General features: G+C 39.9%; 1 protein-coding gene across 2 annotated transcripts in view; it reads right to left on the bottom strand.

Annotated features, from left to right (window-relative positions):
• The window catches only part of LOC129960161 (protein O-mannosyl-transferase TMTC2-like), a 923,323-nt gene that overhangs the window by 226,091 nt on the left and 683,863 nt on the right, over positions 1–13,369 (bottom strand). The gene's annotated exons all lie outside the window — the stretch shown is intronic.

Below are 13,369 nucleotides of genomic sequence, written 5' to 3'. Positions count from 1 at the left end.
TTTGATAAGTCCTCTACTGCTTCTGTTGTTTATCAGCAGCTTTTTCTTTATCATCGCTGTCAGTATTCTTCTTTCACATCAATCTTTACAGATGGTTCCCGATCAGATGGGCATGTCGTTTGCGGCATCATAATCCCATCTGATACTCTGAGCTATCGCCTACACAACTGTTGCTCCGTTTTCACGGCTGAGTTGGTGGCAATTTTCTGTGATCTTCGCGAAATCTTGCCACTTTCTGAGCGTAATTTTATACTTTATACTGACAGTCTGAGTGCTTTGGAGACACTCTCTCATTATCACTATCAGATGCACCCTATTTCTATTCAAATTTTGTGTACATTACGACTCCTAGAAAATAGGGGTTTCAAAATTCTCTTTTGTTGGGTCCCAGGGCATGCAGGTATTACCAGTAATGAAAGGGCAGATTTTGCAGCTAAATCTGCAACACTATTTCTAACGCAATCTCTTCCATATTGTGATGCTAAGAGGTCCCTTGTACGACACATCTTTTCTAAATGGCAGATGGCATGGGATCTGCAGATCCACAATAAGTTTCATTTCATCAAGCCCATAGTTGGTTTATGGCCTACTCTACGACAACGTGAGAATGATGTCAAAATGACTCGCCTCTGTATAGGACACACTCGTCATACTCACCGCCATCTCCTTTTTGGTGAAAAGGCACTAATATGCTCCAAATGTCATATTGAGATTAGTATTCAACATATTTTGATTGTCTGTCCTAATTTTGAAGTTCATCGTCGTTACTTCTTCCACTCATCAAATCTTAACATGCAAGACCTGGTGGGTGAAACATACCATCCAAATATTTTTAAATTTTTAAAATCTATCGATTTTTTTTACTTGTATCTGATATTTATTGCTATATCCCTCTGTATATTTCTGAGCTTTTAAAACTTTTCCTTTTTTTCTCTACTATAAAAAAAAATATTGTACATTAGTAATCATTGTTACATTTGAATTTCATGCATTCATTGTTACTTTTAAAAAAATGTCCGTTTTTTACTAGAATCGACCGTCTTTTTTAAAATTTTAATCACTTATTATATGGGATGAAATTGAACCATACGCTTGGCGCAGTATGGCCAAGAATGGCTCTTGCGCCAATAAACCCAACAACAACAACAACAGACGCCACCATCTGGTCTCAATTTTTTTCGACATAGAGAAGGCTTATGATAGAGCATGGCGATATGGGATTTTGAAAGACCTATTTGAGCTGGATTTTCGTGAACATTTGCCTATGTTTATACAAAACTTTTTACAACATCGCTATTTTAGAGTTAGACTGGGAAATACTTATTCTGATGTTTATTGCCAAGAAGAGGGCTTTCCTCAAGGCTCAGTTTTAAGTGTAACCCTATTTATTTTAAAAGTTAATAATATTTTATCAGTTTTACCTTCCTGCATACAAAGATCACTTTATGTGGACGATCTTCAGATATGTTGTTCTGGTAGAGATATGAGATTTATTGAAAGACAGCTGCAAACAGCAATCAAAAATATGATAGCTTGGACAAATAAAAACGGTTTCACCTTTTCTGCTCAAAAAACCTTTGATGTTCATTTCTGTAGAAGATTGTTACATCCAGATCCGGAATTATTTATTCAAGACATACCTTTAATTATGCAGAATGAATGCAAATTTCTTGGGGTAATTTTTGACAAAAAATTGACTTTCCTTCCCCATATCACATATTTGAGGAAGACATGTCTCAAGTCTCTAAATATTTTAAGAGTTCTCTCAAACACTGCTTGGGGTGCTGATCGCACTTGCTTACTACGCGTATATAGAAGCGTCATACGTTCAAAACTGGATTATGGGTGCATCGTTTACGGATTCACGCGACTTTCATACCTTTCACGGTTTAATTATATCCACCATCAGGCTTTAAGACTATGCTCAGGCTCTTTCCGCACCTCTCCAGTAATGAGTTTGTATGTGGAAAATTTTGAGCCATCTTTGACTCGCAGAACACACATGCTATCCTTTTGTTATTATTTTCGAGTTTTAGCAACCGAAAATAACCCTTTGAGGAAAATATTTTTGGATCACAGCACAGACAGGCTATTCAATAACCGCTCTTCACGTATACCTCCTTTGGGACTACGAATTCTCCAATTATTTCCAGATGAATTTCAGACTCTTGATGTCAGCAATAGTAATTCACTTGTAAACCCCCCTTGGATCTGCAATAACATCACCTACCTGAATCCTTTTAAGAATCTATACAAAGCAGAAATATGTAGCTCTATTTTCAAATCTATTTTCTTTCCCCACAGACAATTATTTCATGATTATCTACCCATTTATACAGATGGCTCTAAATCTGATACAAATACTGGTTGCGCTTTTGTTTGTGAGAATGACATTATAAGTTATAAACTTCATGATTTTACCTCTGTTTTCACCTCTGAATTGACAGCATTGTATATATCACTAAAATATCTTTCTGAAAAAAGTCCAGTAAAAGCCATTGTTTACTCTGATTCTTTGAGTGCTTTGGAATCCTTGAATGGTGGTAAGAATTCTCATAGTCTTACATGGGAAATCAAGCGTTTGCAATCCCATCTGCATAGGAGAGGCTTTACAATTTTATTTTCATGGATACCAGCGCATGTCGGCATAACAGGTAATGAACAGGCAGATACTGCAGCTAAATTTGCTACTACATATCGCCCTTAACCTCTTCATTACACTGATATAAAGAGCACAATACGTAAGTGGATGCTGAAGACTTGGCAAAATGACTGGAATCAAGAAGTAAATAATAAACTCCACGAAGTGAAATCGTATATTACTACATGGGCTTCAACTTTCAATTGAAAATTTGATGTAATTTTAACTAGATTGCGTATCGGCCATTCACGTATCACACACAGACATTTACTATTCGGTGAATCTCCACCTGTGTGCGGTTCGTGCAATGTTCCACTGACTACACGTCATATTTTAATTGAATGTTCGGATTTTTATAGAGAACGTATTAATCTTTTTAACTCCTCTGATTTTAACTCGTCTTTCCTTATAGGAGAAAGACCCCATAAAATTTTATTTCCGTTCTTGAAGAAAATTGGAATATTTAATGAAATTTAAATTTACGATTATAGTACTTTTACCTACTGTTTTACCAGCTTTAAGGAACTAAATAGAAACTCGACAAATGAACTGTGTTTTCGGTGCAGCATATCCTAGGAAAGGATCTTGTGCCAGAGAATTATCACATCCAATCCATTAAGAGAAGTACCCTTCTTTGAAATTTTCAATGCCAAGGCCTTCTGTGCCCTAGAGACAGTTCTTCTTTTCTTTAAATGAGTTGGAGCTTTTTCTTTTGTTGGACTAGAAATTAAATCAGAATCTGAATCGTTCGATAGGATTATTACAGGGTTTGTTTGTACTTCAGATGTTTTCAGGGATTTTGCTACAGATGCATAGCTACGTCCTTCCATAGGAGTTTGTGCTAGAACCAAGCGTCTTGCTTCAGGAAAAGAAATACCTTTTTTAACTTTGGTTGTAATAATCTCTTTCTCTAGTTTCCATTTGGGGCAGGATCTCGAGAAAGAGGTATAGTCACCCTTGCAATTTATGCATTTTTCTTTAGATGCGCAATCAGTACTTTCAAGGCCAGCTACCGCACAACGGGCGCAAGTTTGAGTCCCGCGGCAGTTAGTTTTGGAATGGCCAAAGCGCTGGCAGTTAAAACATCTTAAGGGATTGGGGATGAAAGGTCTCACAGGTAGTTTCATATAACCTGCCTTTATTGACTCTGGTGCTTTTGGAGAATTGAAAGTGAGGATCAGATGCTTCGTTTCCAGGAGCTTCCCATCTCGTCGAATTTTGAAACGGCGAACTTCTGTTACTCCTTAAGACTTCAATTTTTCTATTATTTCCTCCATAGGAACATTCAGCAGTTCTCCACAGGTTATAACACCTTTGGACAAATTAAGTGATCTATGAGCACTCACATTTACAGGGATGGTTGCTAATGCTTTAAGTTTTACTTGTTTGCGGGAATTGACTTCCACAAGCAAGTCTCCTGAGCGCAATTCCCCTCAGGGGCTCACCTACTATAGTTGAGTACGGGTGTCCCAATCCCGAGGTTCCCAGGGATCTTTACTCCCTTTCAGTTCGCTCTCCTCTACGCCTTCTGCTTTCTGCTGTGTCTTTCCTTCCCTCGACGGCAAGCGAGGGAGCTCTCCATGAGAAGCTGTCGCCACTCTGTTTGCTTCTTGCTTCTGATGGACAGCCAACACCCCACGTGTTGGCCGTGCGTGGCAACCCATTTGAGAGACGGGTGGTGTACTGTGGTCCCCTGTGCATCAATCGGCTGGTCGCTAGCCACCTAAGTGGTCAGTTTGCTAGGGATCAAGAGAAGGGGTTACTCCTTGGGCTTGACGTTAAGGGTGCTCACTGTCCCCGGGGGTAACTCCTAGCGTATAGGTAACCGATTAGCACTGAGGTAAGTGCCGAGGCTGGGAATGGCCAGAGCCGGTGGCTGCCTTCCACCCTTGTTGAGCTCCGTGATGGGTGGTGCCGTCGGACCTGAATCTTATTCGATATCGCATGGGCTATTCCCGGAAATTTCCCTTCAGTGGGCATCGTAAACTACCTAATATCACTACTAACCTTCCACAATTTGACCGATATTTTATAATAAAACGAATCAGTGATAAAAACGAAAATTTTAATTCTGTATCACCTTTTCTAGTGCAGAAAGCAATCACTGCAACAATTGGTGAAGTCGCTGCAATACGGAAAAAGCGTTCTGGTGACTTGCTGATCGAAGTTTCTACGAAAAAACAAGCACAGCAAGTAATGAAAATGAAAGCTATAGCTCACATCCCTGTAACCGCTGCCTCTCACACATCTTTCAATTTTTCCAAAGGTGTAATAACATGTGGTGAATTGTTCAATGTTCCAATTGAAGAAATCACTGCGGAATTGAAACCCCAAAGAGTGACTCACGTACGCCAAATTTCCATTAGGCGGGATGAACAACTCCTTCCCACAAAGCATTATATCCTTACATTTCATAGACCAACAATCCCAGAATTCATATATACTGGATACATTAAACTACCGGTCCGACAGTACATCCCAAACCCCTTGAGATGTTTTAAATGCCAGCGTTTCGGCCATTCGGAGATTAATTGCCGCGGGATTCTAACATGCGCCCGCTGTGGAGGAAAAGACCACGATAGTGAACAGTGTAACGCCCCCGAAAAATGCGTGATTTGTGGAGGCTGTCATGCATCGTTTTCTCGAGTCTGCGAACGCTGGAAAGTTGAAAAACAAATAACCTCCATTAAATTTAAAGAATCTATTTCGTATCCTGAAGCAAGAAAAAAAGTATTAGCTCAAACACCCAAACCTGGTGTCAGTTATGCTACCGTTGCAAAAACACCTTTCTGTGTCAACTGTAAATGTACAAATTGTGTAAAATACAACCCTCAAACTACAACTATTGAAAAATCTTCCGATTCTGAGGTAGAAAATACAGCATCCAGTACACCTGAAACTAACAAACCATTTCGATCTAAACCAAACTCTAATTCGCAAAGATCACTTAAGCTAAAGCTTTCAAAACGGGGACTCTCGCCAAAAGGTTTAAGATCAAAGCTAAAAAAATCTGCAGCACAAATTTCCGTCGCTTTGGGACTTGCGACGAAAGGTAATGTCCATAAGGACTTAACGTCCATTTTTGGCGCACCTAAAAGTCCCGATTCCATTTCCCTCCATCCGTCTGACGAGGAGGATGAATTACAAATGAGTTGCGATGTTTCGCCAACTCTTAATAAGACTCGCACCAACATTCTCAATACTTCTGTGACTTAATGGAACTTTCATCTCTTGGAACTGTCGTGGTTTTCGCCGATATAATTAATCGGCTCCATCCTGCTTGTTTTGCTTTTCAAGAAACATTCCTGAAACATGACATTGCTGTTAAAATCCGTGGCTACAACTGTGCTCGGAAAGATGCTAATACTGGAAATAATACTTCCGGTGGTGTTTGCATCTTAACGTCCAACCTGTACCCGAGCTCTCATTTAAATTTACACACCTCTCTACAAGCTGTGTCTGTTCAAGTCCATTTACGAACCCTTGTCACAGTTTGTAACATTTATTTGCCGCCACACACTGTCATCAATCAACATGAACTTAATAGTTTAGTGGACCAATTACCCAAACCTTTCTTGCTTCTTGCCGATTTTAATGCTCATAGTACTTTGTGGGGTTATGAATGCAGAAATTCTCGTGGGCGACAGATTGAACAGTTTATCACTGATAACTCTCTCTGTCTGCTCAATAATGACGAGAAAACCTATTTCCACGAACCCACACGTACATTTCACAGTCTAGATCTGGCTATTTGCTCTCTCGATCTCTTTCCGTTACTCAATTTTATGGTTGGAAGTTATCTCTATGATAGTGATCACTTCCCCTTAATGGTCTCCTATGCTGATAGAGGTGGGGCGACTTCTTGTCCCCCACGTTTCCTATTCAAGCGGGCAGACTGGACTGCTTTCATGCACCTGGCAAGAATTTCGGAAGATATGGTCAGAATGACTGATATTACAGAGGCAGTACAAAATGTAGTTGACTGCTTAATTGATGCTGCGAACAATTCCATTCCCAAAAGCTCCCCACGTCCGAGGAAATTCCCGAGACCGTGGTGGAATGAAGCTTGCCGCGACAGTCACCGCGAACAAAAGAAGCGGTGGAATATCTTCAGAAGATATCCCACAACAGATAATTTAATTGCTTTTAAACGTGCTAGAGCTAATGCTCGTCGTATCCATAGAAAAACCCAGAGATAATCTTGGATTCATTTCAACTCTTCCATCACAGCCTTTACTTCTTCGAAACTACTCTGGAAGAAGGTTAAAGCAGCTAATGGTATTTACAAAGAGTTTTCTATTCCTGTTCTGGAGACAGAAAATGGAAGTGTATCTTCCCCATTAGATGTAGCCAATGCTCTTGGATATGCATTTGCACAGGTTTCTTCTGATGATTCATATAAGCCTTCATTTGTAGAAATTAAGAATCGCGCACAACAGAAAAAGTTGTGTTTTTCTACTCGAAAATCCTTTCCATACAATTCGGAATTTAAATTGCACGAATTGCTAACGGCCTTATCGAAGACTCATGATACCAGTCCTGGTCAAGATGGAATCACATATAACATGCTTCGCCATTTGTATGCCACTTCTCTTTCCAATCTGTTAATTTTATTTAATCGCATTTGGATTGAACAAAAGTTCCCATCACAATGGCATGAAGCTATTGTGATTCCAATCCTGAAACCCGGTAAGGACTCCTCTAACCCTTTGCACTATAGGCCTATCGCACTCATAAGTTGTCTATGCAAGACACTTGAGCGCATGGTTAATGCCCGTCTTGTATTTGAACTGGAAAGGAAAGAAAGCATCCCGTTGCTTCAAAGTGGTTTTCGCAGAGGAAGGTCGACATTTGATAATATTGTGTTACTTGAAACTGAAATTCGCAATGCATTTGTCCGTCGAAATCATCTGGTCTCTGTCTTCTTCGATATTGAAAAGGCCTATGACCGTACCTGGCGGTTTTGTATTCTCTCTGCACTATCAAAATTTGGATTTAAGGGAAATTTGCCCATGTTTTTAAAACATTTTTTATCGTTGAGCACATTTCGTGTTCGGGTCGATAATTTATATTCCGAACCTTTTATTCAAGCTGAGGGTGTTCCACAGGGAAGTATCCTCAGTGTTACACTTTTTATCAGTTATTTCAGTCAAATTCTTAATGTTTTACCCTCATCTATTCAAGCTACGTTATATGTTGACGATCTTCAGATCTCCTGCCAAGGGAGCAATATGCGCTTAATAGAGCGCCAATTGCAGGTTGCCGTTAACAAACTGGTAGGATGGTGCGATAAAAACGGGCATACCATTTCTCCTGAAAAAAGTCAATGCATTCACTTTTGTAGAAGACGAGCCATTCATTTGGATCCTTCAATCCATATTGGGAATGTTGAAATACATGTGGTCAATGAAATAAAATTTCTAGGAATAATATTTGACCGTAAGCTCACTTTCCAGGTGTGACAGGTCATTAAATATTCTTAAAGTTCTTTCCAGAACCACTTGGGGAGCAGATCGCACTTCCTTGCTCCGAATTTACGAATCATTGACTTTATCCCGTATTGATTACGGATGTATGGTGTATGGCTCTGCGCGTTCTACGGTCTTACGTAGACTTGACACTGTACACCATTCAGCTTTGCGAATTTGCTCTGGTGCATTTCGAACTTCACCAATGCAAAGTCTTTATGCTCTCTGTCATCAGTTACCCTTGGTTTAAAACGAAAAAAAGTATCTGCCCAGTACTACTTTCAAGCTTTGTCTATTCCGAAGCACCCCTTGTCCTCTATGACATTTCCGGTTAGTGTTCGAAGACTTCATAATACTCGACCTTCCCACATTCTCCCATTTTTCGAGAGAGCTAAATATCTTCTTCGTGATTCCGAGCTCCATGATAAGATGATACAGACTGCTGATCTCTTTTCCTTTCCCCCATGGAATATGCCTCAGTTATCCTTTCTAAATCCCATCTCTAGTTTTGAGAAGCAGAATACTGCCCCTATTGTCTACCAGGATGGATGGATGGATAGTGGGATTTAGTGGCGCAATAGCCAAATATGACTATACTGCGCCAGTCGTATGGTTAAAATATATAAGGCGTTTTTATGCAAGATTCTGTAGAATTAAAAACTAATTAAAAAATTGCAAGGTCATATCTGCAAACATTGTAAAAATTGGTAACAAATTGAAATGTCAAATAAAATTGTAAAAGCCAATTTCTTTTAAAAATTTAAAAAGGTTTTTGTGGGGACGTTCCCCCACAAGCATTTGCATGTCCACTGTTGAAGCACAGAAAAAACTTAAACGATGATGATTAAAATTAGGACACTATATTAAAAGATGAAGAACGGTTAAAATCACTTGGCATCTAGAGCAGAAAGGAGCTCGATCGCCGAATAAAAGGTGTTTATGAGTATAACGAGTGTGACCAATGCGGAGTCTAGACAATTTGACGTCTAGCTCTCGCACTAGTAAACAAGGCCAGGATAAAATGATAGGTTTTATGCCATAAAGTTTGTTATTAATATGATTATTCCATGATTCCTGGCAGAGTGAGTACAGACGACGTTGAAAAATATTTTTAGCATCACAGAACGGGATGTCTCGCTGTGTAAGCAAAGATGGACTCTTTGCTGCGTTATCCGGCAGCTCATTACCAGTGCTGGATTCCAGGGCAGCTCATTACCAGTGCTCATTACCAGTGCAGCTCATTACCAGTGCTGGTTTTGCTGGATTCCGAGTCATGTCGGAATCCAGCAAAATAATATCTTAAATTCCCTGTTTTTTAAAGTTCTTAAAAGATCAAGAATTTCCATGGCAACCGGGTGTATCTGATTATTACAGTTAGAAAACATTGTCAATGAACTCATGCTGTCAGTATAGATACAAAATTTACGATCAAAGGAGAGTGAAATCCTCTGAAGAGCATAAAAGATGGCTAATAATTCAGCAGATAAAACAGATAGAGATGAATCTAGACGGTAACTAAATGTGTCGGTATCAAAAACAATACCGCAACCAACATGGCCCCCTGATTTCGAACCATCCGTAAATATTTTTAAATAATCTGAATACTGACAGCGATGAGAATGAAACAGATTCCGGTAGATAATAGGGGCAGTACTCTGCTTCTCAAAACCAGAGAAGGGATTTAAAAATGAAAACTGAGGAATATTCCAGGGAGGAAAGGAAAATGGATCGGAAGTCTGGATTACCTTATCATGAAGTCCATAATCACGAAGGAGCAGTTTAACTCTCTCGCAGAATGGAAGTACGTGAGAGCGACGAGCATTATAAAGTCTCCGAAGACTAACTGGAAATATCAAAGAACACACCGGATGCTTCGGAACAGACAGTGCTCGAAGATAATATTTTGCAGATAATTTTTCACGCCTTAAACTTAGTGGTAGATGATGGCAGAGAACATACAGACTATTCACAGGCGAGGTGCGAAATGCTCCTAAGCTAATTCTCAAAGCAGAATGATGTATGGTATCAAGTCTACGTAAAACCGTAGGACGAGCAGAGCCACACACAATACTTCCGTAATCTATACGGGATAAAGTCACTGCTTGATAAATTCTGAGCAAAGAAGTTCGATCTGCTCCCCAAGTGGTTCTGGACAGTACCTTGAGAATATTTAATGACCTATCACACCTCTTCCGCAAATGTAGGACATGCGGAAGGAAAATGAGCTTACGGTCAAATATTATCCCCAAAAACTTTATTTCATTTACCACAGGGATGGTAGCATTACGAATCTGAACTTTGGGATCTAAATGAATACCCCGTTTCCTACAAAAATGGACGCATTTACTTTTCTCTGGAGAAATCATATGTCCATTTTCATTGCACCAATTTACATGTTTGTTTACAGCAACCTGCAGTTGTCGCTCTATCAGGTGCATATTGCTCCCTTGGCAAGAGATCTGGAGATCATCCACGTATAATGTGCCTTGAAAAGATGGAGGTAAAACATTAATTATTTGGCTAAAATGGACAATAAAAAGAGTAACACTAAGAATGCTACCCTGCGGCACACCTTCAGTTTGAATAAAATCATTTGAATAGACGTTACCCATTCGAACTTTAAACGTTCGACAAGATAAAAAGTTTTTTAAAAATATCGGTAAATTTCCTCTAAAACCATAGTTAAAAAGCGTTGAGAGTATGCCGCGACGCCACGTACGGTCGTACGCTTTATCTATATCGAAAAAAATAGATACAAGGTGATTTCTCCTCACAAATGCATTGCGGATTTGCGTTTCTAGAAGGACGAGGTTGTCAACAGTATACCATCCTCTACGGAAACCACTCTGTAACTGAGATATACATCCTTGTTTTTCTAATTCAAAAATCAGACGAGAATTGACCACACGTTCTAAGGTTTTACAGAGACAACTCGTCAAAGCTATTGGTCGGTAGTTCAGAGGATTGGAGGGTTCTTTGCCAGGTTTTAGGATTGGGATAACAATAGCTTCGCGCCATTGAGAAGGGTACTTCTGCTCGGTCCAGATTCTGTTAAATAACAACAACAGGTTGTAAAGGGAAGTGTTACTCAAATGACGGAGCATATTGTATGTAATCCCATCTGGCCCTGGACTGGTGTCATGAGATTTAGATAAGGCCTTTTCGAGTTCAAACATTTTAAATTTACAGTTATATGAAAACTTGCGGCGGTCATTAAAAAGCAGAGGCAACTGTTCCACGGGATTCTTAATCGCCAGAAACTCAGGACTATAAGAATAAATTGCGGAAACTTGTGCGAATGCTTGGCCCAGAATATTGGCAACTTCTAATGGGGCAGAGTGTATCCCACTTCCTGTATTTAAAACAGGAATGGAAGATTCACGATAAATACCATTAGCAGCCTTTACTTTTTTCCACAACTGTTTGCTGGAGGTCGATGATGTAATGGACGACACAAATTTAATCCAGGAGTCCCTCTGACTCTGACGACGAACGCGATGAGCTAGCGCTTTGGCTCTTTTAAAAGCAATGAGATTTTCAGTTGTCGGGTACCTCTGAAAGAGGTTCCAACATTTTTTTTGCTGCTCGTGTCTGTCGCGACAAGCCTCATTCCACCACGGCCTGCGAAATTTTCTGACACGTGGGGAGGTCTTTGGAATGGTGGCATTTGCGGCGTTTAATATGGCGTCAATAACAAGTTGCATTGCTTCCGTGATATCATAAGTATTGATCATGGTCTCAGTTATATCTGCCAATTGCGTGAGAGTATCCCAGTCTGCCCGCTGGAATAGAAAACGCGGAGGACAGAGAGTCGCACCGCCGCTATCAGCATTGGAGACAATAATAGGGAAATGATCACTATTATGTAAATCTTTGCTAACTGCAAAGTTCAACGCTGGCAAGAGTTCAGGAGAACACATGGCTAGATCAAGGCTATGGAAGCTACGTGTGGGTTCATGGAAGTACGTCTTCACTTCATTATTGAGCAAACAGAGACAATTATTAGAAATAAACTGTTCTATCTGTTGCTCACGAGAATTTGTATTCTCCGAACCCCACAAAGTACTATGGCCATTAAAATCGCCAAGTATAATAAATGGTGAAGGAAGTTGGTCCACAAGTTTATCAAGATCTTGTTGACGAATGACATCATGAGGCGGTAAGTAAATGCAGCAGACTGTGACCAAAATTCGAGTATGAACTTGAACAGCCACAGCCTGCAGAGAAGTATGTAATAGGAGATGTGTGCTCGGATATAAATTCGACGTGAAAATACAAACTCCACATGAAGGATGAGATTCTGTTTCTGCATCTTTACGAGCACAGTTATAACCGCGTATTTTGATGGGGATATTAGGTGTCAAGAAAGTTTCCTGAACACCAAAACAGATAGGATGAAAGTTGTTAAGGATGGTCTTGATGTCATTCAATTTGGACCGAAGGCCACGACAATTCCATGAAACGAAGGTACCCATTACGAAACTTTTGCTTCAAGTGAAGGATGGGAAACAGTGTTGGGAAGTTGCGAAATATCGCAACTCATTTTAAGTTCTTCATCCTTATCTTCAGATGGATGAAGTGCGATTAGGTCAGCACTTTTGGATGTGCCACCAAAAATGGATATTAGATCTTTGTGGACTGCACCCTGATTTGCGAGTCCCAAAGCAACCGAATTTCGCAAGGTTGATTTTCTGAGTTCTGTTCTAATTTCATGTGGAGAAAGACCACGTTTTGAAAGTTGTAGTTTTAAATGCTTTCCTGATTTTTATTTGTTTCTTTTAGGTTTGTCAGGTTTCGAGAATTCAATTTCATTGTTTGTGGAATGCTCTGTTTCTGAATCAGTTGATTTTTCAAGGGTTTTTGTGTGGGTGGCAGATTTAACACAATTTGGACAAGAACAGTTTACCCAAAACTGTTTCTGTACCACAGAAGCATAAGTTAAACCAGGCGTAGGTGTTTGAGCTAGAATTTTACGTCTAGCTTCAGGATAAGTTATGTTTTCTTTGAATTTGAGAGTGGTTATTTGTTTCTCGAGAGTCCAACGTTTGCAAAGTCTCGAATAAGAAGCATGATCTTCACCACAATTGACGCACTTTTCTGGCGCAGTGCACTCCTGGCTTTCATGACCTTTTTCAGCACATCGGGCACAAGTTACTGTCCCGCGGCAATTAGCTTTGGAGTGGCCGAAACGTTGGCATTGGAAACATCTCAAGGGATGAGGAATATATGCTCGAACAGGTAATTTCAGATAGCCGGCATA

This window comes from Argiope bruennichi, chromosome X2 (genome assembly GCF_947563725.1).
Source record: "Argiope bruennichi chromosome X2, qqArgBrue1.1, whole genome shotgun sequence".
Lineage (NCBI taxonomy): Eukaryota > Metazoa > Arthropoda > Arachnida > Araneae > Araneidae > Argiope > Argiope bruennichi.
This window is presented reverse-complemented; position numbering and strand designations above follow the sequence as displayed.